At 42.0% G+C, this 25593-nt stretch overlaps 1 long non-coding RNA gene across 1 annotated transcript; it reads left to right on the top strand.

Moving 5' to 3' along the window:
• Window positions 1-980: 980 nt before the first annotated feature.
• On the top strand, window positions 981-23940 carry LOC130110819 (uncharacterized). Its single transcript, XR_008810071.1, has 3 exons — window positions 981-1038; window positions 9835-10036; window positions 23884-23940. It is a non-coding gene; the product is annotated as an uncharacterized LOC130110819 (long non-coding RNA).
• Window positions 23941-25593: the final 1653 nt, after the last annotated feature.

Below are 25593 nucleotides of genomic sequence, written 5' to 3'. Positions count from 1 at the left end.
TCCTGATTCGCTTAGAATCAAGACTTGACAAATTTAAGCCTTTATGCATGTGAATGTCATGCCCTTTGGGGCCTTAAAGGTGCAATGCGGCAAAGAAGCCTCACAATTTAGAGAGAGCGCCTTTCACTCAACACCTTGATACACCACATTAGTCTCTATGAGCTCCAGGTTATGTAGAGCTGGGCATGATATCGGTATAATATTGACATCATGATATGAGACTAGATTTGAGATGTCGGGGATTTTGGCGATCATAGTATGGTGGTGTCACTTAAATGTTGTCATTCCCTGGTCTTCAGGGCCGCATTACAGTAAAGTGGTAGTTTTCTGACCTTAGTCGGCTGTTTTAGCTGAGTTAATTGAACAACGAATGCTTCTTATCTGGTTGGTCATCATATCAACATTACTAATGATCATTTCTCAATTTTTTCCCTGTGTGTAAATGTCTTGTGAAAGAACCAATAGGCATGCCAAACATACTGTTACATTATTAGTATGAAAGTATTCAATCAAAAATATTGTGTTATTTGATTTTGTCAATATCGCCCAGCCTTAGGTTATTGTTCTCTAGGTGACCCTAACTTTGACCTTCCTGGAGGGGGCCAAGTAAAAAAAAAAAGTGCAGGTCAATATAGTCCCATATTATTTTCATTTTTATAGTTATCATTTTAGAAGTTAAAATACTTTCTGTAATACTCCCATCCTGAATTGCTGGATTTTCATCTGACAGCAATGATGTTTTAATAAGAGTTCTGTGGCCTATGCACTGCTGTAGCTCTTTGAGTTGCTGGCAGAGTGCGAGAAAACAATATCCATAGAAAAAAGTATAGTCTGACACATGCAAAATCACTCAAAGAGCAAGCTGTTCCCAAAATTGATCAGTGTCCTTTTTTGCAATGCAACTGACGACACTGGTGAAATGATGTTCTGAGGCATTAACGTGGGTCCTCTGTGTTTTTTGCTTGTTTGTTCGATGCAGGATACAAGTGGCGAATATAGCAAAGGGAGATCTGTGAGAACCTGCTTGCTGTGTTACAGGTGAGTCAATGAAGAGACCAAACTGTAACTTGCATGAAAGCAACTGCACACACCCAGAAATCTATTAAGCCTTTTTAATTAAGAGAAACGGAGGTCTTTCTCATGGATAAACAATGTCATATATTGTTTCGTGAACATTTAACATTATGCGTTTTAGGCCTTTAGCTGCTTATGTCATCAAAAGTGAATCGAGTGAGTAGAATAGCAAAAAAGCAGCGTGCCTGCCTTTGGTTTTGGAATGTCATAGTTGTGTGGGAGAGCTGGAGGGATTTGAACATAGTGGATATTACAGACACTCTGGCAAGAAGTGAGTTGGCTGCAGCATAATTCATGATTTTTGTCACTCGTGGAGTCGATTGTAACAGCATGATGGTCTTTTGACCTTCATTAATCGTAACATCATGCGGTAGCCATGAGTCTCTATTCCAAGGTGGTTTTGACTTTGTAGTTGTTACGGATTTATAAAAGTGTGTGTGGTAAGAGCAGCTTTATTTGTCCTGAAAATGCTGGAGAAACATTTAAGGGGGGGACCTTTTTTTTGCTACAGTAGGGAAACAGGTAACAACAGTGAACTGATATCTGTTATCAAACTGTTATGTTTTTGTCTCAAATCACTAGATTTCTCATACCTCTGCTTCTCAGACTTGGGTCAAATACACAAGTAGCTCTTGGTGTTTGTTTTAAATGATCAAAAGTACCAGATGGGTGGCGTTTACCACACTGGGACAATTGCAGTAGTATTGGGTAAATTTTTAATGCCAGAAAAGTCTACAAATTTGACAAACATTCTCCAAATACTTTTTTTTTTGAGTTGCCTTTGCTTTTTGGCTCTCATTGTATTGTTCTCTATGGTTTTACCATCTGACATCTCTGTTTGCTAAAACAAAGCATGAACAGTAAATGTACTGCAAACACAGTTTGACCCAGGTCTGGTCCCTCTCCTTTTATCTCTATGTATGTAGTTCTTTACCTATTTTTCCCTCTCTCTCCCTGCAGAGAGCCTTAGTACGTGTATGACCTCTGCAGGTGTCATTCAGAGTATGACAGTACCTCAAGACGAAGATCAGAATCTATGAGCAGCTTATCCTCATCCAAAGATTAGTGGTAGACACGACGGTCCAAGGCAACACTGGCCTCCGGTCAGCTTTTACACACTGAATTACGGCCAGTGGAATTAGTTGAAAGGTTTCCTACCAAAATGACATAAACATACTTTGAAGATCTTGACATCGACACAAGCAAAAATTATCCCTAGTATAAGATTAATTCAAGACACTGCTCCAAAAACAGAAAGTTTTTAGTGGATAAAATCATTTTTATTTGACATATTAATTGATGTGTAATGAAGGCCAAGTAGCAACTTTTTTTTATATGGATTTTCAGATATTTGTATGAACAAATAAAGCCATTCATTTAATAAAATCAAATTGAGTGCGAAGTCCAGAAGGCAGCCTGCCTCTGATCAGGTGTTGCCCAGATGTGCATGTAAGATCTGTCCTCAGGCTCCTGATAATCCTCTATTTGGAGGGAGGGGATGGAACAAGAAAGCCCTTCATGACTCACAAGGGTCTAATGTACTGCAAACTCAAAAAAAATATAAAAATAAATATATATATACTTATAAAATAGATGATTAGATAGGGTCGGCTTTTTTTTTCATAATGTTCATGAAATGAAGAAGAAGCTGCGTCCCCTTCGCCCGTGTATGTTCAAATGACCTTGGGTTTGGTGCAAGGCTTTGCTGTGTTAAGCAAAATAAGGAACTGTACAGTATTGTTCCTTCTCACATAATGTGCTGTTCCCCTATGGAAACTTGGAGCCGCTACACCATATTAGTGTTATTAACACCAGTAATGATATGAATTAATGACAATCCGGAGACTGACACTGCTTGAGCGGTTGTTCATATAGCATTTGATGACCTGTTTATTCAGGGCCCCTTAAATACAGTACCGTAAGTGCATTGATTTTTTTTTTTTAAGTACGTGTTCCCAGAGTTTGTCGGTCGCGTGTTGTGTTCTGCACTGTTTTTATTTTGTTGCGTCAAATTAGCACAACAAAAACAACAATTATCAAAAAAAAAAATTTTTTGTTTTTTTTTGTTGCTTTTTTGGTCACTTGAGTATTAATTGGGGAAATACTAATGCAAATGCATTTCTTGAATTAATAATGGTGTAGATAGAGTCACAAGGGTTTTTTGGTCTGTCTGCAGAATGTCTACCATAACCTAGAAATTTCAGTAACCCATAGTGTTTGTAAGTCATTGCATTTGAATATCGCCAAGGGCATTTCTTTGTTTTTGTCTCACGGCAGTCTGAAATATGCCAACATTAACTGACACACCGTAGAATAACAACCCTACCCATTTCCTACCTGCTCTGAAATTAATCTTGCCATTTTTCAAGATGATGCATTTTCTGTCGCAATTCCAGCAATGTAGGAATCCTGTTTTATCTCTGCCAGTCCCCATCTTATGAGGATGCACCTAATGAACATGTTGTCTCTTGCCACATTGGCAGTGGGGTGGGAATATAGCGATTTAGCTACACAGGGTGCAGCGTCTGTGCCAGGCTCTGCCCATTGACTAACAGAGGGAAGGGAGCCGTTAACCTTGGAAAGAAGAAGAACAATGCACCGTGCTGTACCCGTTGAGTTACACAGTAACATTTATTTAATCTGTGCACTCTTGCCACTTTCTGAAACCGCCCCATCTCACTTCACCTGGAGTCGATCTTAGTTTCCTTTTTTTTAAACTTGATGAGAAGGACTGAAGAGACCGGTGTCATGATTATGCATTACGGCATTTATTGACGAAGTATTACATGCAAGGTAATTACGGGGTAAAGTTCAGTGTACTGTCGCGGTGCATGTGATTGAGTAAGGAAGGAATTGCCACGCAGGTGCGCTGTAGAGTAACTTTATTTGTGTGTGTGTGTGTGTGTTTACCATAAGATCACGAAGGAGAAGTAATCAGAGTAGATTGCTGCTCTCCACCAGCTGAAATGAACCAAGCAATGGCAAAAAGAAGCTCTTTCTTTTTCTTTCTTTCCTTCTTCCTTTCTCTTGCTTTTTTTTTCCTCCTCTCGTTCCCTCTCTCTGTCTCTCAGACTGGGGGCTGCCCTGCTCCACAGAACGCCCGGCCACCGATGCATTGTTGGCCTGGGGCCTCATTTGAATGGGCCTTTAGTATTTTGTGTGAACAAGTCAGCGCCATTTGCATTTGTTCCAGTCACAAAGGTTTAACAGGTCAATAGGGACTCCCTGGCAGAAAACTAACACACCAGGGCACCCCCCCCCCACACGTCTCCTCCATCGCTGTGGTTGTTAGGCATCCAGCCTGTCCTTGCCTGTAACTGAAGTGTATATGTATGTATATATGGTTATGGATATGTGTATGTGCATGTGTGTTTTAAGACATGAGTGGTGCTTGGGGGGAGGGGGGATGGTTAGGAAAGGGCCCCGAGCAATCTCAAAGCAATATTGACAAAAGCTTAATTAACATACAACTTATAGATTCAGCTTGTTCAAGTGACAGGGAAGGGGATATTTTGAGTGTGTGTGTGTGTGTGTGTGTGTGTGTGTGTGTGTGTGTGTGTGTGTGTGTGTGTGTGTGTGTGTGTGTGGAAATCCCCCCCCCCCACACACACACACACACACACAAGCCCATTTGTGTTTGCGGTCCTACAGACTTTCATTTCCTGAGCCTGGAATATTAACTGTCTTAATAAAATTTGAAACATGGTGCTGAACAAAACAAGGCGATTTGTGGGAGCTAATTGAACGTAAATGGCCTCACTGCAAGTTATAGACAGACACAGTAACATTTTGGTGTTCTTAATGGGACTTTAGCTTGTTATTTTTCTTCATTAGCCACATGTGATAGTATGGAGATTTTCTGGTTCGGCACTCACCAGTTAATTAAAAAACAGTACTTATTAGCATTGTTAGCATTCTTCATAAAAAAATAAAAAGGTACTGCCGTTAAAATAACAAGGTAGCGCGGGGCACTTGTCATATTATGTTGATTGACGTGGAAACACCACCGTTTTCTGTGTATTGTGACAAACGACAAAATATCACAGCTCTAAAAGTCAAAATTTCAAATTATATCTGCAAAAAATATACACAGTTAACATGTTGATTTCCAGCCAATTAGACGGCAGTAAAAGTGGAAATGTTTTGCTTGTGTACTTGGTGATATTATAAATTGTATCTATAGTGGAACCGGTACTTGCAACAATAAGTTTATGATTAGTTACCTGAATACCTGTACTAAATAACATGCATGTCCTGTTAAAAGTCTATTGCAGAAGCTTCTAATGAGTCATTTGTTCATTATTTCAGTTACATAAAAAAAATCAATCTAATTTATTTTAACTGTATGAAGGACAAGACTGTCTGCATACCTTGCTGTACCATCTTCTGAGGTGCTAAACATGAGCCCTGATATTTTACAATGGGGATTTTGTGCCAGAGAAAAATATCAAGCAAGAACATTCCATCCTCATTTCAAAATTATTATTTGGTCTTGGAGACATGGCATAATAGACTTTTCATAGTTTTTTTTCTCAGAGTATACTGTATATATGAGGAATTGCTCATGACTGTCAAACCCAGAGCCATCGATGTGGTTAAAAAGTTATGTATAAATTCTGTTGAACGTGCCATATACCTGTTATGAAATTGACTTACTTAGTAGCCTCAGCTAATCTAAACATAGCACTTTCATTTACATGTCAAGTGCGCAGGTGGTTTAGTGGTTAGAGGGATTGTCCTGCAACCAAAATGTGGAAGGCTCAACCGTCATAACAGCCAGAGAGGGTTCTGTAAGCGGCCCAGTGTCTTACAGGAGTGTCCTTGAGCAAGGCACTGAATTTCCATGAACTCACTCGTTAGAAGTTGCTAGTTCATATCACAATTTCCCATTATCCCTGTGTCAATTCACTTAATTTTTTTCATATTTTTTCATGTTGGCATGCTACAATTAACTGCGAGGTGATCTGTGTTCATCCTGCCGGTACGCTCTCTGTATGTTATGCCCTCATTTTGTGCTGTCAGTGAACTGGTCTGTGTTTTAAATACGAGCAGAGGGAAGTTAGAGCACAGTCCACACTCATTTTATCTAGCGCTAAATGGTACCGTTATAAAACTTCCTACACATTGTTTTATTTGTCCCCCCCCCCCCCAGCAGTATCACTGTTTGTTATCATGAATGCGGAACCCTCTCTTTACATAACGGGTGATGATTTCAAATCAGCTATTTTGAATCGACCCAGTGTAGCTTTGAGACTATTGTAGCTATGTCAGAGTCAGGGTGTGCTTTGAATCTGGCCACAGGTTGGCTGTGCATGGGTATGTCCTTCTGCTTGTATGGAAACATTTGTCACCTAAAAGCTTGCAAGGGGCAAGATGGCGGAGGTCAAGTCGGACAAAGTTAACAGCGTTTCATTTGATCAGCAGTTTTTGCATTCAGTATACTTTGAATTAGAGGGTAGATCAGTATGATTTTAGTTCTATTTTTAAAAGTGTGATCTCTGCTGAAGCAGCTTTCAAGGACATGTGATTTAAAAAAAAAAAAAAAACTCATTCTGACCGACAGTTCAGTTCTCCATTCGCCTTAGCCCCCTGTAAACCAAACACCATTAAATTAACTTGCGCTTTCATTTATCGGGAATTAGTGCATCTAACGTAAAAATTGCACATTATACAAACATGCTGAATACAAGTACCATGAACATTATAGAAGACATAAAAACAGGTGACATAGCTGGTTAAAATACACATTGGTTGAATTAAAACAGATATTTGGTCTGGTGGGGTGGAAAATCTGCAGTGTGTAGGTGTATATGTCAAACATGAGAAAAGCTAAAGTTCAAAATGTTGTTTCCAACCTAAGTGAGAAGCTAGGAATAACTTCATGAAAGGTTTAGGAAATAACTGTTTGCACTCAGCTGAGCTAGTAGTCGTGCTTCAAATCGCCTGTGTCATGCTGATCTGAATTTGCCTGGACTCTCCGGATCCATCGTGATTTGTTTTCCCATCAGGATTATCTGTGTTGTATTGTGACATTTGACCTTGTATTTGTCATTCTGTTTTAAATATGTTTTTAACTCTTATCCACCTAGAGTAAAGTAATAAAGTGATGTAAAGGGCAAAGAAAGACCTCTTTTTAGCTGCTAGCTGCTAAGTAGGCCTTTAGCCAGGCCCAGAGAGAGCCAGACCTGGCAGCTACTGGGGCTGCGATGTGTGAAACGCTGCACACAAAGGAGCCTGCTCCATCTGTATGCACCCTACATAGGCAGGCTTTTGTTGCAGCCGACAGGCACATGACTGCTAGCATCTTAACCCCTCGGAGCCAGCGTCTCTCTTCCCGGCTCACTAGACTGCACACTGCTGCAGGCATGACGGCCCCTGGTTGCTTATAAGATAAATAAATAAATAAATGGATGAAACCGTGCTGCCAAAATTTTTTTAACTTGATATAAAGAAAGAGTCAGTAAATACGCAATTTATCTGTTAGGTAATTCTCCTCACCAAACCCCACCCCCAAGTTAATTTTTTGTACTGGGTTATTCCCTTTAGGGTAATCTTTATCAAAATCGTACACAGTAGTGTGAATATGGTGTTTGTGTGATAACACAAAATTATTGGATTTTTTTTAAAAGAAAAAAGCAATATCAATTGTTTGCATAAAAAAATTGGATCACAGCGACATCTTTTAACCGTTTGGCTGTAATGTCGCAGTTAGCCTTGAAACGGAGGGCGTCGAACATAAGAGATAGAACAAGTTTGCATACTCCTATTTGACATGAAATACACATTTCATAAAATCTATCGACCCGAATTTAGAATGTGGGTCAATAGATTTTTATGTTAATCTGCTCAATAGATATAAGTAAATATTAATTTTGCTGGACAGATAAAAGATGGTTTACACATTTTAATCTAACGGCATTGTCAATTTACCCCCAGACCATCTTTGCACTTGTGTGTGTGCATTGCTCATAAAGTTTAACAAATAGTTAATAAATGAAAGTTTAAAATCCAATTTAAAATAAATCACTTCCATCGGGACTTGATGGCAGTAACAGTTAGGAGATGCGCCCACTTATTAGCAGTATTTCATTTTTCAATTTTTAGCACACCATGTGAATGTCCTTGAGCAGGTCATTAAGCCCCACACCACTCTCTCTCGCTCTCGCTCTCTCTCTCTCTCTCTGTCTCTCACACGCACACACATGCACACACACGCACACACACCTTTTTAATGAGATGAGAAACCAGTTCATTATTTTATTTTAAATACAGTGAAACCAGTGTGGAATTATGCATCACATTATAATTTTAGGATATTCAGATGGCTAAAATGAGGGCATTATTCTCATTAACCCTCAGTGAACTTACAACATAGGACTAAAAAAATAGCAACAAAACATAAATAAAAAAAGAAAATAGCTGAAACTAATGGTGTTTTAATTCCAGGACCTTTTCATTACTTGCAGTGAACTTTCTACATCCCATTGAAATGCCCCTTAGTCCTGTGCCTTGTGTCAACTTCAGACATGTGCGTGTTTATGTGTGTGTGTTCGCGTGCACATGTGTCCAAGATGGAGACAGACGGAATGAGACATAGAGAGAGAGAGAATGTGCGTATGTGTGTGTGCAGATTCATGAAGTGTTTCTGAAAATAAACGGATGCTCTGTGCAGCTGAACTGGAATGGGTGCGGGTTTGATGGACTTGCTGTCGCTCGTTCAAATACATGGCAGATCTCAGGAAAAAGAACAGAATGGGAGGAAACAGTACAGAGGTGAAGAGGAAGCTGCATTGCCTTTATGGTGGTTAAAGTGAAACTTGGCCCTTGTGTTTGTTCTTCTTCCTAAGTTATATGTGGCTGCACGGTGCCGGTGAGGTGGCTGGTGTGTGCAGGGCTTAGATTCTGGGCTGAGCTAGGCCACCCAGGCCAGTTGTCCCTGCTGCAGTGGCCTTGTGACGTGGCATTAAACCAGAACCAACAGCAAGTCCGAACCTTTTAAAGAGGTGGTACCACTCCCGGAGAACGACAGAGACCTAGACTAGCACTCGATACAGCTGGCACATTAATGTCCATTTATTAATGTTTAACTCTTTTTGCGAGATGGACCCCAAATTTTGAGCAATTGAAGCAGGTAATGAGCGAGATATTATATGTGGGGGTTAAGTTTCGGATGGTAGAAAATGTTTTTGTTTTGGATTTACGTTTTTTCGCCTGGTTATAGGGAGAGGTTGCTGTTTCACATGAGTGGGGAATGAATCCACAGGAATAGTATTTAAAACAATGCCATCAATGTTTGACCGTAAATGTTCAAGTCTCGAGAGCACTTGACTCGACATCCAGAACATTTTTCTAGTGTCATCTGGAAGGAAGCCCACAATATTTTCTCTCTTTAGTTCTTCACAGTGAAAATTGAATTAATCTTAGTTTGAATATGATCTGTTTGGTAAAGTACAGATTGCAGCATGCCTTTCGGTGTAAAATTCATGTTGCAGGGCGTCTCGCGGTAATTAGAAATTGTGAACATATGCTATATGTGTATATATAAATACATGTTGCCAAGGGTGAGAATATCTTTGTTCACTGGGAAAAGCAGTTTTTATTTAATATTCTCAAGATGGGCAGTGTATGATATCACCAAATGAGATGAATTAGAAAAACTATCATTTCCAATGAAGCTGACAGTTTGGAAATGACAGAGAAAGTTGTCTCATGACGCAAAGTAGGCCGATCATTTTCCCTGAGCACTGCCTTTATTTCTAGAGAGAGGGTCCAAGAGGAAGAGTGTGGGAGCTGTCGAGGTGCTGCTTGGTCAGCCCATACACTCTGCAGGGCTGTTTGAAGAGGGTCGGCGACACCGGGGTCCAACAAGCCCAGTGCAATCTGGTCTCTTTGCTTTTCCCAACCTTTGCTCTGCTCTGCTGCCGAACGAGCTCCCTCCCAAACAAAGGCTTTATTTTCACAGGTGAGTGGCTTAATGATTCTCAGAGAGACAAGTCGGAATCAAAGCTTTCGGTTGGTGCACTTGATAAATGTAATTTTAAAACCATTGTGGTCATTACTGTAAATAATGTTTCTAAATCACTCGAGAATCTTTTTTTAAATCTTGAATGCATCTGCTGTTTTGTTACAGTCTCTATCAGTTGCTTTTTAATTGTGTACAAATTGTGATATTAAAGCTGTGAATCATTTATATGGTCATAAAACACAGTGAATGATCTCTACTAAGACTACACAACTATGCAAATTATGTAAATGAGTTTGACAGATATTATGTTGAGAAACTTACTGTAAAGTTACTTTCGGGAAACAGGGGAAAAGAAAATTCGTATTACAGCCATTTTAGTTATTTTATCAAAATCATTGAAAATGAAATCCTGCAAAAATACACAGTATCAAAATATCTGAACAAGTGATTTTTGTGTAATATCTGCTTTTGATAAGGTTTTTTTTAAAGGAAATTAAAGATGCAAAGTGTCTGAAAGAGCAACATTGAATGTGCATGAGCCAAACCGAAAATGTCCTGCACTCACAATGAAACGGATGCCAAGTTCAATGATAACTGAGTATCATATATTTTTATACTTATAGTGAAATATGATTAACAAGGTATCATGTCTTTGCACAGTGGACACACACTCTTTATTGTTCTTTCATTAATTAATCTATTACAAACTTTAAATGAATTTAGCCTGTGTAGTTTTTATCGATTGTTTCGCCGTATTTAGATAAAGTATATTGCACTTTCTTAGTTTTATTGAATTATGGTCATGCCATTAGTAAATAACATTTTATCTGTATGCTTTTGCCATTTTAAGAAATTGCTTCACAGTATTAATCTCTTTATCAAGACAACATAGTTCAGCTGGCAGAGGGCAGAAACAACAAAACCAAGAATTATGAATACATATGTACATATACATATACATATGTATGTATTACATATATATGTACACATATGTGTATATATATGTATGTATATATGTATGTATGTGTATATTTATACATAAATATATATACATAAATACATATATATATATAAATATATATATATGTATAAACATATATTTATTTATTTTTACACACACACACACACACATATATATACTTATTATTTTTTTAATTCCACAATATATTTCGGCAAAAGATCATTTATTGTTTATCCTTTTCAAGATTCACTGAAACCATATTTTGTTTTATCTAATCACATGAGATTCACAGTTTAGAGCTGCATGTGGCCTACCTCTTTTTTTTTAGGAGGCTACTTTTCCTGTCAGTCCACATTTTAAATAAAGATCTTCATCCAGTGTTTACTGAAAGACAGTTTGGTCGATTAAAAAAAGAAAAAATCAGTTTTATCCCGAACTGATTTCGTTGTCCCTTTTAAAGCAGTCTTATTCAGATGGCTGGTGTTATTATAGTATTGTGTTAATTACCATTTAACTCTGTATAAGAAATACTCTCATATCAACAGGGCTCATTCGCTACTTTTTTAACGGTATTTCATTCACCGAATACATGAAATGTATTTGACCAGTATTTGATACATTCACCTAGTTGGAGATAATGATATTTTCTACTTGCTCAATGTCTCTCCTTTTCTCCTTAGCTGGCATCAAACATAAGTTTGAAACAGTAAACTCGACAACAGATTACCGGATCCATTTATAAATGAGCATACTTAACAAAAACGTACTTTATCGGTTTACAAAGTCCTTGTTATACGAAAATCCTGCCACAGAAAATCAGGAATATATGTATCTTTTTTTTTTTAAAGTTTTGTCTTTGTCCATGTCAGGCTGCACAGGGTTAACATTTATATTTCTGTGCTTCTGATGTGACCGAAGGAGTTTATGTGTTTAATATCGACAGTTAACAAAATGCATAATTTAACATTTTCATAAAAGAATGCTTTACTTAGATCAGACTTTGCTAATTGTGTTGTCAAGCTACAAGCTGTGTTAGTTACTGCTTCACTCTAGCCGCCATGTTGTCTACCCCTGTCCTCCATTTTGTGATTTTGTCTCTCAGTTGCAGCCTGCCGGTTTTTATCAAAGCTATCTTTGGCTCTTCGTCAACGCAATTTTACAGTATTGTAATCTGTAAGGATTTCTCATTGTTTTGCTTTTTTTTAAAATAGTGAATTACATTTTCTATATTCACATTATCAGTAACAGCTGAATTCCTTCATAGCTTTGAGGTGAAGACTGATGCAAGGCTGACAAGCTGATGTCTGAAAACCTTTAGACTCATCACGTAGCCGCCTCTTATATGCGATTCTTACTAAGAAGTTCATTTTACTAACTTGAAACCTGCAACCTTGACTTGAACATTGTTGAAACTGGTGTAGATAAGTCGTCATAGCTCGAAAAGGTAACTGTGTCCGATACAACAAAGTATTTAGTTGTTAAAACATATTATCCATGTAATCAGTGCCAGCTGTGTCAGCCGTTGGATGCAGTCTTACACTTTACGACGCTGCAGTGTAAGCGACCATGACCCGTAGCCCCGTAATGGCCGCCGGGGGTCAGGGAGGTTAATAGAGACTGATGTATGAGGCCCCTGAGTGACATCCCAAAGGGGATGGCCCCTTAATCCTGATTAGGCCTCTGTGTTAGTGATCCTTACCTTTCAAAGCAAACAGCACGCTCCCTTGGCTATGGGGCCCCGGCCTGCCCCCAGTGTTACACTTCTGACCCCAGGGTCGTGGCCTTTGTTCAGAACCCTTCAGAGATTGACCCCAGGGGCCACGGTTGTAATAGAGAAGTTGTTGAGGCGCGTGTTCTCGAGGGGCCCCTCAGCAGACCACCTCATAGAGAAAGCGGGTGCAGCCCGCTGGTCACCGATAAGAAGAGCAAGCAAGTGTGCGTTCACCAGACAGTGAATATATAGTGAGTTGTTCCTCTTAAGGTGAAAATAAACAGCAAGTGTTCCACTCAACACCCTATTTTACAATAATAGGACTGGGTCTGTGCGTTGCAAATAATGCCCAGTCTTCAAAATATTAAATGCAACAGGTAATCTTTATCTCAGGTGGAAGTAATGCTGCTGACAGGTTCCCTCGTCTCATAACTGGCCTTTCCAGATGCTTCTAATTACCTGACTTCATTCATTTTACTGGTAACTAGAAGCTGCCACCAATAAATTGAGGAAATTGACTCCTTAGTCCAGACAATGATTTTAATACTTTAATCCTTTCCTCAGTCTTAAGAGGGGTTTTCCTATTAAAGAGAGCTCATTGGGCCTTTAATCTCATCTAACCCACTACAATTAAACATAAACATATTTGTGTTCTGTTTTGCTTAGTTTGTTTTTTGTTTTTTTTTGTTTTTTTGTTTGTTTTTGTTTTTTTGGGTAAATGAAATGCCCTGATTTTTCTTATCATTTTCAAATGCTTTTCATGCGCCACCAAGAGTATGCTTTGTATGACATGAAATATAGCAAGTGTAACGTCTCATGGGAAATAGGACGAGCACAAAAAGCAGTGTGCGTGCCATAAATTCAGTGTGGAGTTGTTGAGGAGTTGTGTTGATAGTGGTTTCCAGTGTGATTGATCAGGACTTGAGTTGCTCGCCGGGCCTGTTGAAGAACAGCGGAACAACACCCATGCCAGTGCAGTAGTAGTAGCAGTAGTAGAGCATAACTCATTTCTGCCCTGAGACACTGAGCTGTCTGCCTGTCTGTCCATATGTCTGTCCATCTGTCTGTCCGTCGGTCTGTCTTTCCGTCGGTCTGCCCGTCTGTCTTTCTGTCAGTCGGTCTGTCTGTCCGTCCGTCTGCAGACACAGCTGTCATGCTGCTGTGCAGGAACATTTGTGTTGCTTTTGACACAGTTACTGGTATGTAGGTCTTGTTTTATTGCGTTTTACATTTTGTGCCCTAACCAACTGGCATATTTATGATTCCAGAAAGAATTCGAGAGATCATCTGATTATATTTAATTGTTTACTGGAGCTGTCTTGCCGAGTCTGTTATATAGTTTTCCATATTTCAAATCTCCACAGATCTTTAAAAAGGAATCTGTCAAATGTGAATAAAATATAGATGGCACACTATGGCTTTTAAAGTATGTTAAATGTGTGATGGGGCCAAGAGTACCTTGAATTCAACTGAAAGATGAATCGGTCTGATAGAAAAGCCCTTGACTCTTCGAGGTGTTGTAAAGGAGGTTGTTAATATTGGAGTTTCATCAATGGCAGCATTACGCAAGTGACTCCTCGAGGGGCGAGGCCGCGCAGAGGGCTACAGTGTCAGAAATTGGCAGCTGAGCCAAAACCAGAGCTGTATCCTCAAGTGAACTCTCTGCGACGTACGGTGCAACAGGCCCTGCCAAGTTTTTTGAATTCCTGCCACATGTTGGATGGTAAACAACTGACTAGCAGAAACAGTGTGTTAGGTAGACAAGGAAGGCTAAGGGGACACTTCAAATGGCTGATGAAACATACCTTTGCCTCCCTTATTGTTTGATTTATGCTTTGCACATACTTGTGATAGTGTTTCACGCTTGCCACTATTGCAATTGGTTCAAAGATGTGGCGAGATGTGACGTCACAGGGTTTACTCTGATGACTGTCAGTGACTGATCAGTTTTTATAGTCAAGAGACAGCCATGAATTTTAACTTTCGTGAAGTTAAACGGAAATGTATGGTTGCCGAACGTTTGTGCATTGCAGCAAGCATATGTCTGTCATTCTTGTAGTCCTTTCTCATGTGGCTCTCACGTTTTGCCTGTTGATGTGGTGTGTGTTTTTGACATGCAGGCAGTGTGTGGCACAGTACTGGCTATCCCTGTACCAGGACTGCCGAGAGCCTCACTGAGTTTTATATGAGAGTTTTGGAAAGCTGAAGAGAGAGGGCAAGAGAGAGTTGGACAAGATGAGTGCATTCTCTCTCTCTCTCTCTCTCTCTCTCTCTCTCTCTCTCTCTCTCTCTCTCTCTCTCTCTCTCTCTCTCTCTCTCTCTCTCTCTCTCTCTCTCTCTCTCGCTCTCTCTCTTGCTCCCTCGCTCTCTCTCTCTGAGTCTGTCTTTCCTCTGAGGTAGAAACACACTCAGCAGCATAGTGCCTCTCTCTCAGCCTCTGAGACTGGGAGTGATCTAGGAGAGTCTGCAGCAAACCACGCCGCCATGTTAGTTTGCTGTGCACTCCTCAGTCCGGCATAGTCTACGTCGTATTGTTAAAAAGTCCACAGAAATCAGTAATATGAACACGTTTTCTCACCATTTCTACTTTTCAACACGGCTCAGTCTCTTGAGTTAGCGTTACGGATAAGATTTAAATCAATACCAGTTAGATGTTTCCGATGATGTGAGATCCATCCGTTTTCTGGACTTTTTTTTTCTTTCCCCTTTTTCTTCTCCCCTTTGTGTGGCTACGTTTGGGAGAGAAGAGGGAAGGAAAAAGTTGCCTGTGTGAGTTCTGGGTTTCTTTGGAAAAGGGTATAGTGGAGGGGGGAGGTCTAAAAGAGGAAGTTGTGTCTTTTTTTCTTTCTTTTTTTTTTTTGCTATGGGGAATCTGTTAAGGGGCATCACAGCGCGGACACAGAGAGAAGTTTTTAGAGTAGGTGGGGCTGGGGGGTTCGGCCAGAGGCAGGACGAGCATGAATAACCTTCAGCAATATGATGCAGACGTTGGTAGGAGTGTGCGTGTGTGTGTGTGTGTGTGTGTGTGTGTGTGTGTGTGGGGAGGGGGCAAAAGGAGTCATAAAATTTTGTAATAAAATGTGAGACACATTTTATCTGCGGTAAAAAAAAAAAAAAAAAGAATTCAAGCCCTCCTCAAAGCCGGCTTAAACAGAGTTTTGAAGAATTAACACTAGTTGTTGAGAAGAGGGCTTCTCACTGTACGCCATCACAGCACTCATGAAAGGACAAGAAAGGGTGGGATACAGAACGGGGTGGACACCGAGGGTGGGACGAGGGCGAGGGTGGAGGGGAGGGGCACGGGACATGAGCAGAGTCATCAGGAGAGTCCATTTTACCGCTCTACTTTTTGCCCGACATTTCTCCTTTCCCCACTCGCACGCAGGACCTCCGTTAGGGCGCCCTAAAAATTAGGGAACATGCTAATATATAATATGTAACCCCCCCATGCTGTGGTGTACACCACAGAGTTTTGCAGGCACATAGCTGTTGCAGCCGCAGCCATTGCTCAAGTGCCTGTCCTTCGGCCATGCTGCGGGCACAGTCATGCCTAGGCACTTATCTGGCTTTGACGGTTCGCTAACATAGCCACAGTGGCCCACCACTTTTATGCTCACGAAAACTGTAATAGGAAAGAAAATGCAGGCACTATTAAACTCAGTTGGGCTTTTGTGCCACTAGATTGCTTGCAGTCGTTTCCGTTGCAAGATGTTTCCTTGTTAGGGGTAGAAAAGGATTTTTAGTGTCTTGGTATCAAACCTGGTGGCTATAAAAGCTCTGAAATGCAAACAAAAGATGAATCTTAAAGTTTGCCGTCGAAGGTTGTGACAGCTTTAACTTAAATCACTTGTATGTGGTGTGTGCGTGCGTGCGTGTGTGTGTGTGTGTGTGTGTGTGTGAGTGTGTCTTTTTTGTGGCTATCCTTCTTAGGAGAAGTGGACTGTGTCACCCCACACACACACAAACTCTTTCTCCATCCATCCCTCTTTGTGCATGCGCACGTCGCGCCGGGCTGGTGATGATGAAAACGCGTAGCTCGCACGCACTCCCACACGTTCCCCATGCCGTCATCAGCTGAGCTCGTTCTCCTCCACTCAGAGCTCTCTCACTTCCCTCTTCTGCCCCCTCCCTGTTCTTCTTCTCTCTTTCCTCTCTCACTCTCTTTTCCCTCTTCATTTTTGATCTCTCTCTCTCTCGCTCTCTCTCTGTCTTTACCCCTCTCTTTCCCTCCCTCTTTACCCCTCCCTCTCTCTTTACCCCTTTCTCGCTCTCGCTCTCTCTCTCTCTCTCTCTCTCTCTCTCTCTCTCTCTCTCTCTCTCTCTCTCTCTCTCTCGCGCTCTCTCTCGCGCTCTCTCTCCCTCACTCTCTGTCTTTCTCTCTCGCACTCTCCCTGGGTCCCGGCCACATGCAAGAGGGTAGATCAGGACGCTGCAGGTCTGAAAAAAAAAGAGGGGGGAAAATCGCTGTGCTGCTATTTCTACAGGCGGCCCTCCCCTTCAGCCTCTCTGTGCCAAAAGAGGGAGGGATTTTTTTTTTTTTACTACTCCTACTCTCAGGATTTTAACCCTCTGCCTCCTCTTGCCTCTCTCTGCGAGGTCTGCTCCTCAGTATCCTGCAACAAGTGCCTTTGCTTTTTTACTCCTGCTTCGACCTCAATGCGCCATTTGCAAAATACATTTTCAGGAGACCCCCACCACCACCGGCGCCCCACCCCATGCTTCAACCCTTCGCATCGGCGGCACGTTTCGGTGACTTTTCTTTGCCGCTTCCGAGTTGTCGTTGGCGTGCTAAAACCAACCGGCGGTTTCACTGGCTCTGGCCTGCTGTTTAAGGGATGCAAAGACTTATTCCGTCCTGCGCTTGCCCACGTTTTTGTCCTTGTGAGCGGAGAGCGTGCCTTCCTCCCCCTCAGCCGCGGATGAAGACGGCAGGGTGTTCTCAGCGTGTAGTATGACCATGTTGCAGCTGTCTTGATTTCACATTACCTGTCTGTGTGCACGAGCATGCATGCAGCATGCTCGTGTGTGTGTGTCTGAATTTCTCTTTTTGGGTTCCTCTCTCAACAGCTATTAGATTCTCAGATGATTTCTCATGCAGTTTCCTGCACTCTCTTATCTCATGTGCCCTCACCCTTCCTTCGTCCTCACCCTTCCTTTCTTTCCCTAAATCTCTCCCTCTGTCGTGCACCCCCCTTCACCACCCTCTCTTCCTCACGTTTTCTGTCTCTGTCTCTCTCTCTCTTGCTCTCTCGCTCTCTCACACTCGTGGGCTGTCTCCAGTGAAAGGAGAGCAGGAGGGCGGTGCAGTGGCGGGGCTTTTTCTGGGACAGGTGCCAATTCCAAACAAAAGACACAAAAAGCCAAAAGAGTGAGAGATGCCTCCCAATGAAAGAAAAATATATGTTGCATTTTGCAAGAGGTGATTTGTAGCTATTGTACACTTGTGTGCTTGTGCGGGGAGGCTTTCAGCTTAAGTAAATATGTAAAAAAAAATTACCTTTGCAGGACTTCTTGCTGCATGAGTGAGTAGCAGAGATTTTGAATTCTGTCTTTCCCTCTTCCTCTGCGCTCCCCCTCCCTCCCTCTCTCTCGCGCTCTCTCGCTCTCTTGCTCTTGCTCCCGTGAAGGCATTTCAGTTTTCGAGTTAGGAAGAGCAGGAGGGGTGGGTTGAGTTGTGGTGGGTTGGGGGTGCTGGGTTGGGGTGGGGTGGGGGGATCAAAAGGAGGTGGAGCCTTTACCCCTTCCCTGTTTAGATTTCTGCATTATTCATGTGCCCGGGCCGGTGCTGCGATCTTATTGGCAGGCTGGCTTAGCATTCACCCGACATTCAGTGGCTCTGTTTGCTAACATTCCTCATTCAAAGCCTTGTTAACTGCCAGACGGGAGGAACACGCGACTCCATGGGAAACCCACATGGCCTCCCCATTGTGGCGGGCCCTGACAGTCTCAGACTAGGGTGGAAGACAGGGGGAATATGCAGGAGAGCTGGTTAGCGAGCAGGAGAAGGCAGTCGGCCCGAACGAGGAAGGTTACCAAAAGCTGAGGTTAGGCAGTCAGGTTCTCAGTAAGGCAGTTGGTTTGAACGGGGAGGGGTGGGGGGGGGGTCCAGACAGCAGGACAGACAGATAGGCAGGCAGGCAGGCAGACAGACGGACACCCAGAGAAGGCGGTCAGACAGACGGGGAGCCTCGCAGTTTCCAGGGCTCTGAATGGAGTCTTCTCTCGTTGTCATCGTCTACTCCTTGCAGGGAGCACAGAGCAGGATATGTGTACGTACTGTGTGGAGCTACTGACATAACCACCGCAGTGGAAGGCTGTGAATGCTGCTCTTTACCTGGGATAACTGTCCGCCACCTGCCTCAAGTCACTTAGTGGGTAAGTCAGAGACCGTGTAGTAGTAAAGTGGGATTTGTGTGTGTGTGTGTGTGTGTGTGTGTGGGGGGGGGGGGGGTTGTGAATGGAAAAAGAGGAAATGTGCACGCACGTTAGATTTTATGAGAAATATAGATGCAGATACTAGGTAAATGCAAAACAATGGTTCCGTTTGACCCCGCCATCATATTTTGTGTTAGCGTCATTCATCTGCAGTGTTATTATGCAGGGTGAATCCACTTCACTAAAATCAGGCAAGACATAGTAAGGCTCTGGCTTTGAATTTCAAATAGATGGGCGCTAATCTCCCTTTGAGTAAGTTCATACCTGCAGTTTGCACTGTATGTGTATGCGCGTGCGTGCGCGCGCGTATGTGTGTGCGCGCGCGTGTGTGTGAGTGGGGTTATTTGTGTGTCTGTGACGATTTTGGAGGGAGCAGAGAAAGACAAGTGCTGTAATGTTGGGCTGAGAGCCAGACAAGGCCTGCTACCCAAGGCCGAGGCCCAGCACCACAGTCTGTCTTTCTCCCTCTGTCTTTTTCGCTTTTTCCTCTCTCTTCCCTTTCTCCTTTTGTCCCTTGCTCATCTATCAGAAACCCACCAATTATTATTCTCCCACTGAATTTGCTCACCAAACCACATTCCAGGGGAGTCGGAGGTGTGTATTTTGTACCAAACGTTGAATGCATGTTAATGATATCTGAAAACAGGCCATTGCTGACACGTGGCCACGCATCGCTTTAATAGAGCTCCAACGAAGCCGTTTGCGATACAACCTATATTTTTTCACAACATTAAATTAATGTCAAAGCGGGGAATTTAACTTGATAAAACGGTCGCTTTTCTTTACATTTCTGGTCGTCTTCCACAAACCGCTGTCGTAAACGAGAGAAGAAAAAAAAGCATTTCAGGTTGAAAGGCTGTAAAAAAAAAAACTCCTCTGCATATGGTGGAAAAATGTGATTTAGATAAAAAGAAAATTATGTTCTACAAGATGATCACATACAGGATTTAGGTTGTAGTGTTTGGAAGTAATAAGCGGGTCGACTCTGACATAAAAAACAAAAGTTCAATTACAGACACACAATGCACTCATTTACATTAGTCCTGTAGAGATGCCATGCCTGACAAAGAACACCACCTTCTATTTTCAGTGTACTATCTTTTTTGTGTATTTTACAGATTCGGCATGTGGCCTACCCTATTGAAGCCATTTACTGCAGATCCCAGAGGCCAACAGTTTTGCACACAGTAACTTTAATTGGAATCCTTTTGCTTTTTCGTGTTGTTTGTCAAGTGCGTGGTGGCGTGTTGAGCATCTGAGCACATTCTGATCGACCCTGGCGAATAGGTGGGAGTGGAGGTGGTATGAGTCAGCAGAGGTGGCTCTAGTCATCCTGCCTACATTATACGTTTAACAGCCCCTCGACCACTAACCACCTCCACCTCCACCACCACATGTACAGTACAGTGCAGGGCCTCAGTCCAGTTCCACCTTCCCTGCTACTCCCGACAGGACACACGTATGACTCTCATGCTCGGCGGTACGAAGCGCTCGTCTGATGTCACACACTGCTCAAAATGATGTGTGCACAACGACGCAACGTCGACCGGTAATATGTCACTCCTCAATTCTGGTCGTCGTGCGTCATAAAACCGGCATAGAGTCAGGCGGAGGATGGACTTGTGTTTCAGTTTCTGTTCGATTCTGTTTCATTCCGTCCTGTTTTGTTCATTTGTGTAGTGTTTATTTTCGTTCTGTCCCAAACCCTTCTGCTTCATGCTGCTCCGTTCTGCTCTATCCATTCTGTTGGATGCATGCAGAGAAGAAATTATATTTTTCGGGTGTGGTGCTGCCTGCAGCGGTGCTCCTCAGCTACTTAGGGGGAATTGGTGAAACATTGGGGGGTTTTTTCTTCGGTGTTTTGAAATTTTCAAACCACCGCCGTCATATTGCGGGTTTTCAAAAAACAATAACAACGTTTACATTATTTTACTTTCAGCGTGGATATGAATTACAACGGCCTGCGCGTGCGTACAATCTCAGCTCAGACCCGAAAAAGAGAAGAAGAAATCTCTTCACCAGCATGACAGAATATCTCTCTTCTGAAAGACAAATGGGAAAAAAAATGTTACGTTGTTGTAATTCATACAATTTAACATAACACCCCCGCTGATGCCGCATGAAGTTTTTTGGCAGTGAGCGACCCAGTCACTCATTCAGTACATCATTTCTTATCTTTGTAACACAATTTGACAAATGAATTTTAATTCAAAAAGTGTCCGCACACGATAAATCACACGACCGCGTTACAGCTGAACATTTGCGTTTGCCACCAAGGTGTGCTAACGAGATGTCTGTTTTAATGCAGAAATGGCCGGCAGCGGGTCAACGGGTGTAATTTAAGATAATACACAACAGGTTGTGTTAAAAGACCAACAAAGGAGGGAGGATGCGTGGTAGTTTGTATAAAAGCGGATTACGTCGCATGTGTAAGTCACATGTGCCTGCGTGCATATACGGGCTCGTGCACGCAGACACACTCTCAGACATACGCAGGCGTAACAACACACACACACACACACACACACACACACACACACACACACACACACACACACACACACACACACACACACACACACACACACACACACACACACACACACACACACACAGTCAGGTCGAGGCAAACACCCAGACATATTTGATGCTGTGTGCCCCACAATGGACCCTGGCTCCTAAGATGAATGGGGTTCCCACGCCTCTTCCAATGAGTGCAGGGCACAGCCTCCTCTGCTGAGCATTCACATGCACACACACACATTACACACGCACACAAACAAACACACTCACACACACACACCCGCTCTTTATTGCGCATAGGTGCACACAAGTGGGATACAAAGACACACAAACGCACATTTAAGAGGAATGCCTCTGCGAGCACGCACTCAGACACAGTTTGTAAATTATATTAATTGCTGACAACACTCCCAGCTTGGACGACTCTGTCACTTTTGACACCGACAGTTTCTCCTTTTTTCAGATGTTCTTTCTGCTTCAGCAGTTTTTCTGAAGACACAATTAATTTCTTAAACTGTAAACTAAACTACAGAGAAAATTACCTACACCCCCCCTGTCAAGCAGCAAAACTACCAGCCATACCTCATTAGGTGTGTGTGCGTGCGTGCGTGTGTGCGTCCGTGCATGCATGTGTGTATGTGTGCATGTGTGTGTGTGTGTGTGTGTGTGTGTGTGTGTGTGTGTGTGTGTGTGTGTGTGTGAGTGAGGGAGAGTCAGAGTCTAGACTTGCTTTGTGGGGAGAATCCAAATGAAGCAGAAACAAAAGCTCTGTAGGCAGATGAGGTTTGTGGGAAAATCTAACAGAGTTCATGCATTTTCTATGGGTTCAAAATCAGCAACGTGTGTGTATGTGTGTGTGTGTGCGCACATGTGTGTGCGTGTGTGTGTCTTGTAAAAAATTGGTTTAAGGTATTTATGGTAAAGTTTGCTTCCAGCATTAATTGATTTGCCTTTTCAGTAATTTCGTCATATTTACCACATTTTGGTACTGACGACACATTACTATTCATAACTTTCTCAATTTATAATTACAACTTTTGTTTACAATTTGTAATTTGCATATATATATATATATATACACATATTTATAAAACAATTGTAAATAGTGAATCAAGATTAAATGCTATTTATTTTCTATATGTTTTGTTTTCATTTTTCTATGCCAAAAGGCGATAGACAAAAAAATTACACTATTGAACCATTTTCCATGTTCAAATGTGTTTTATGTTATTCGTAAAAATTTAACGAATTTATTTTACTGTGTATAATATCCATTTTATGGAATGATATTCTTTTTGACAAATGATAGGACTTGTGTGTGTGTGTGTGTGTGTGTGTGTGTGTGTGTGTGTGTGTGTGCGTGCGTGCGTGCGTGCGTGCGTGCGTGCGTGCGTGCGTGCGTGCGTGTGTGTGTGTGTTTGAGAGTCAGAGAGACAGACATAATTTGTCTTGTTCCTTGTCAACTTATTTGATAAAAAAAAGTAGAGTGCTGTTTGCTGTTAACTTTGGTACTTTTCATACGTTCATGTAAAATGGTTTGGCATTTATATTTTGGAGATTATTAAATGCACTTGTGACCCACTAATTTTTATTTGTAATTCAAGTAATTTAAAGCTGCTCAGTAATAAAGAAAATGGTCAACAATGAGACCTTGTCCAGAAAGCTACAACCAGCCTCCCCAGATTATGCTCAGTACAGTTGTGTTAACACAATACAACTGCCCCTGTGCCCTGCAGAAGTGGAGTGTTTTCTGAGAGAAGCAGTGGATGTGTGTTCAGCCTCGGTCAGAATATGGTAATACTGCTACTCTAATTTTGGTCGCAGTATTTTGAGCGATAATCACTCTAGCATATGCTATCTCCAACCCTAATCATACACTGACGCACAGGCATGGAAAGTTTATGACCTGGAGCCATTGGGCTCGAGCAGCAGTCAACATAAACACCTTGTGTGTGTGTGTGTGTGTGTGTGTGTGTGTGTGTGTGTGTGTGTTTGTGTGTGTGTGTGTGTGTGTGTGTGCGGTGGTGTGTTTGCATGGACAAATGCTGGTTGTGTGTAAACTTAGTCTTTAGTCACCCATCTGAAAATCATTGTGTGTGTGTGTGAGGGGTTGCTTCTTTTGAAAAACTTGCTATTTTTGTGGAGATAAGTACATTTTTAAAGCAGTGCTATCTAACAATTTCAAAACTTAAAAAAAAAACTTTTTTTTTGCAGACAGATTATTGGGAGTTGACTACATTCTTCTTGGCCGAGCTCGAAGCAAAGCAAAGGTACGATTAATTTCACAATTTTCAATATGCAGCACGTACATTGAACATAAGTGCATGTATTCACTTAGTGTGTGTGTGTGTGTGTGTGTGTGTGTGAGTGAGTGTGCGTGCATGTGTGTGTGTGCGTGTGCGTTTCACCAAATTGGTTTGATTTGATAAATCCTGGTTGTACACAGGTGTTTTTAAGCAACTCTCAAGACATGTAACCCCGCTAATACAGCTGGCAGTTCACTGAACACAATGAGGCTCAGGTTGCTGTCAGTGCGTGGCCCGGTCTGTAGCAGCAAGTTACGTGACCCTGTCAAAACTCACTGAATCAATAAGTCTCTGCTTCTGCTCGAAGATAATCTCCTCAAAGGAAATTAGTTGGGGGGGGGAGGAAAGCCGTCAGCCTAAAGGTCAAATGAAGATTAGAGGGAAACAGTACACGAGGGCACGACGGCTGGCACCCGGAAATGCACAAAGGCCCCATTGTCGCGGGAGCCCAAATCTCAGAAACTCTGTGTACTTGAGAGATATGCCATCTGTTGGTGGTTTTTATAAACTGCAAGTCCAGTGAGCTCAGACTTGTCTAGGAGAGCTGTGGGGTTTCTTGTGTTATTTTTTTGTTTTGCGTGTGTGCACGTATGTCCCGCCAACACCAGTATAAGATACAATGATCCAAGGCGTACTAACATCAAGAGATTGGGGCACATCGCGGACCAGCACCATGTCGTAAATGCCACTAGCTAACTGCCGCGGGTTAGAATCTGCCACACGGCCTCGTTGTGCATCACACCCTCTCCAGCTTCTGTCTATTTTAACTTGTGTTGCTACATACTTTTTGATAAAACAAAAATTGCCTCAAAATATTTGAAAAACAAGTTTTTCTGTTTGTTCTTTCACTTATACTGGCAGTTAAGCAGGACATAAAAGTCTACATGTTCTCTTTATTCGTAGCGTGGCCCGAGTAACCTCGTGTCATTGGGAATCTGAACAATAATAGAATAATTTTACCGTTTTGGTGGCACATGCACAAGAGATTCGTCATGTGTCCTCTCAGAGAGGGGTTCTTGTGAGGACACATGGCCACAGGGCATTCTGCAGAATGGCAGAGACATCCGCCTCTTGTCGTTATTTCAGTACGGATTTCTAAACAGCTACTGAGAATCTGTAGTGCAAATTGAAAACTGAAACTTATGAAGAGTTTAATTCCAAAATGAGATTTCACACATTGTGACATACTCTGGTAAGATGAATGCACAAAATTGAAACGAATTTTAATAGTTTGAAGAGCTAGGACCTGCAAGTGACAAAGGTTGGTAGCTTAGAAATATTACATTTTGCATACCACATCCTCTTCATTTGAGAGATGCTGAATAATTTCTTTTCAGATTCACAAAGAGCATTTTGGAAACTGTCTGTAAACCTGATCTCTAGGTGCAGCAGTTATATAAGAGAAGCAGCGAGATGCAGACAGTGGGCTAGGGTGTGTATTTTACTGGGTTGAACATTTGGAAGCTTGTGTTGAGGCCTCAGATTTGTGTGGCATTTATGGGATCCCCGACCTCTCATAAAACAGCCACAAACCGGTGTGTGCGTGCGTGCGTGTGTGTATGTGCGCTGTTTAAGTGTTTGCAGTGTGTGTATACATGTCTGTGTGTGCGTGAGTGGT

Source organism: Lampris incognitus, chromosome 3 (assembly GCF_029633865.1).
Source record: "Lampris incognitus isolate fLamInc1 chromosome 3, fLamInc1.hap2, whole genome shotgun sequence".
Classification (NCBI taxonomy): Eukaryota; Metazoa; Chordata; class Actinopteri; order Lampriformes; family Lampridae; genus Lampris; species Lampris incognitus.
The sequence above is the reverse complement of the archived record's forward strand: the minus strand, read 5'-3'. Positions and strand labels throughout refer to the sequence as shown.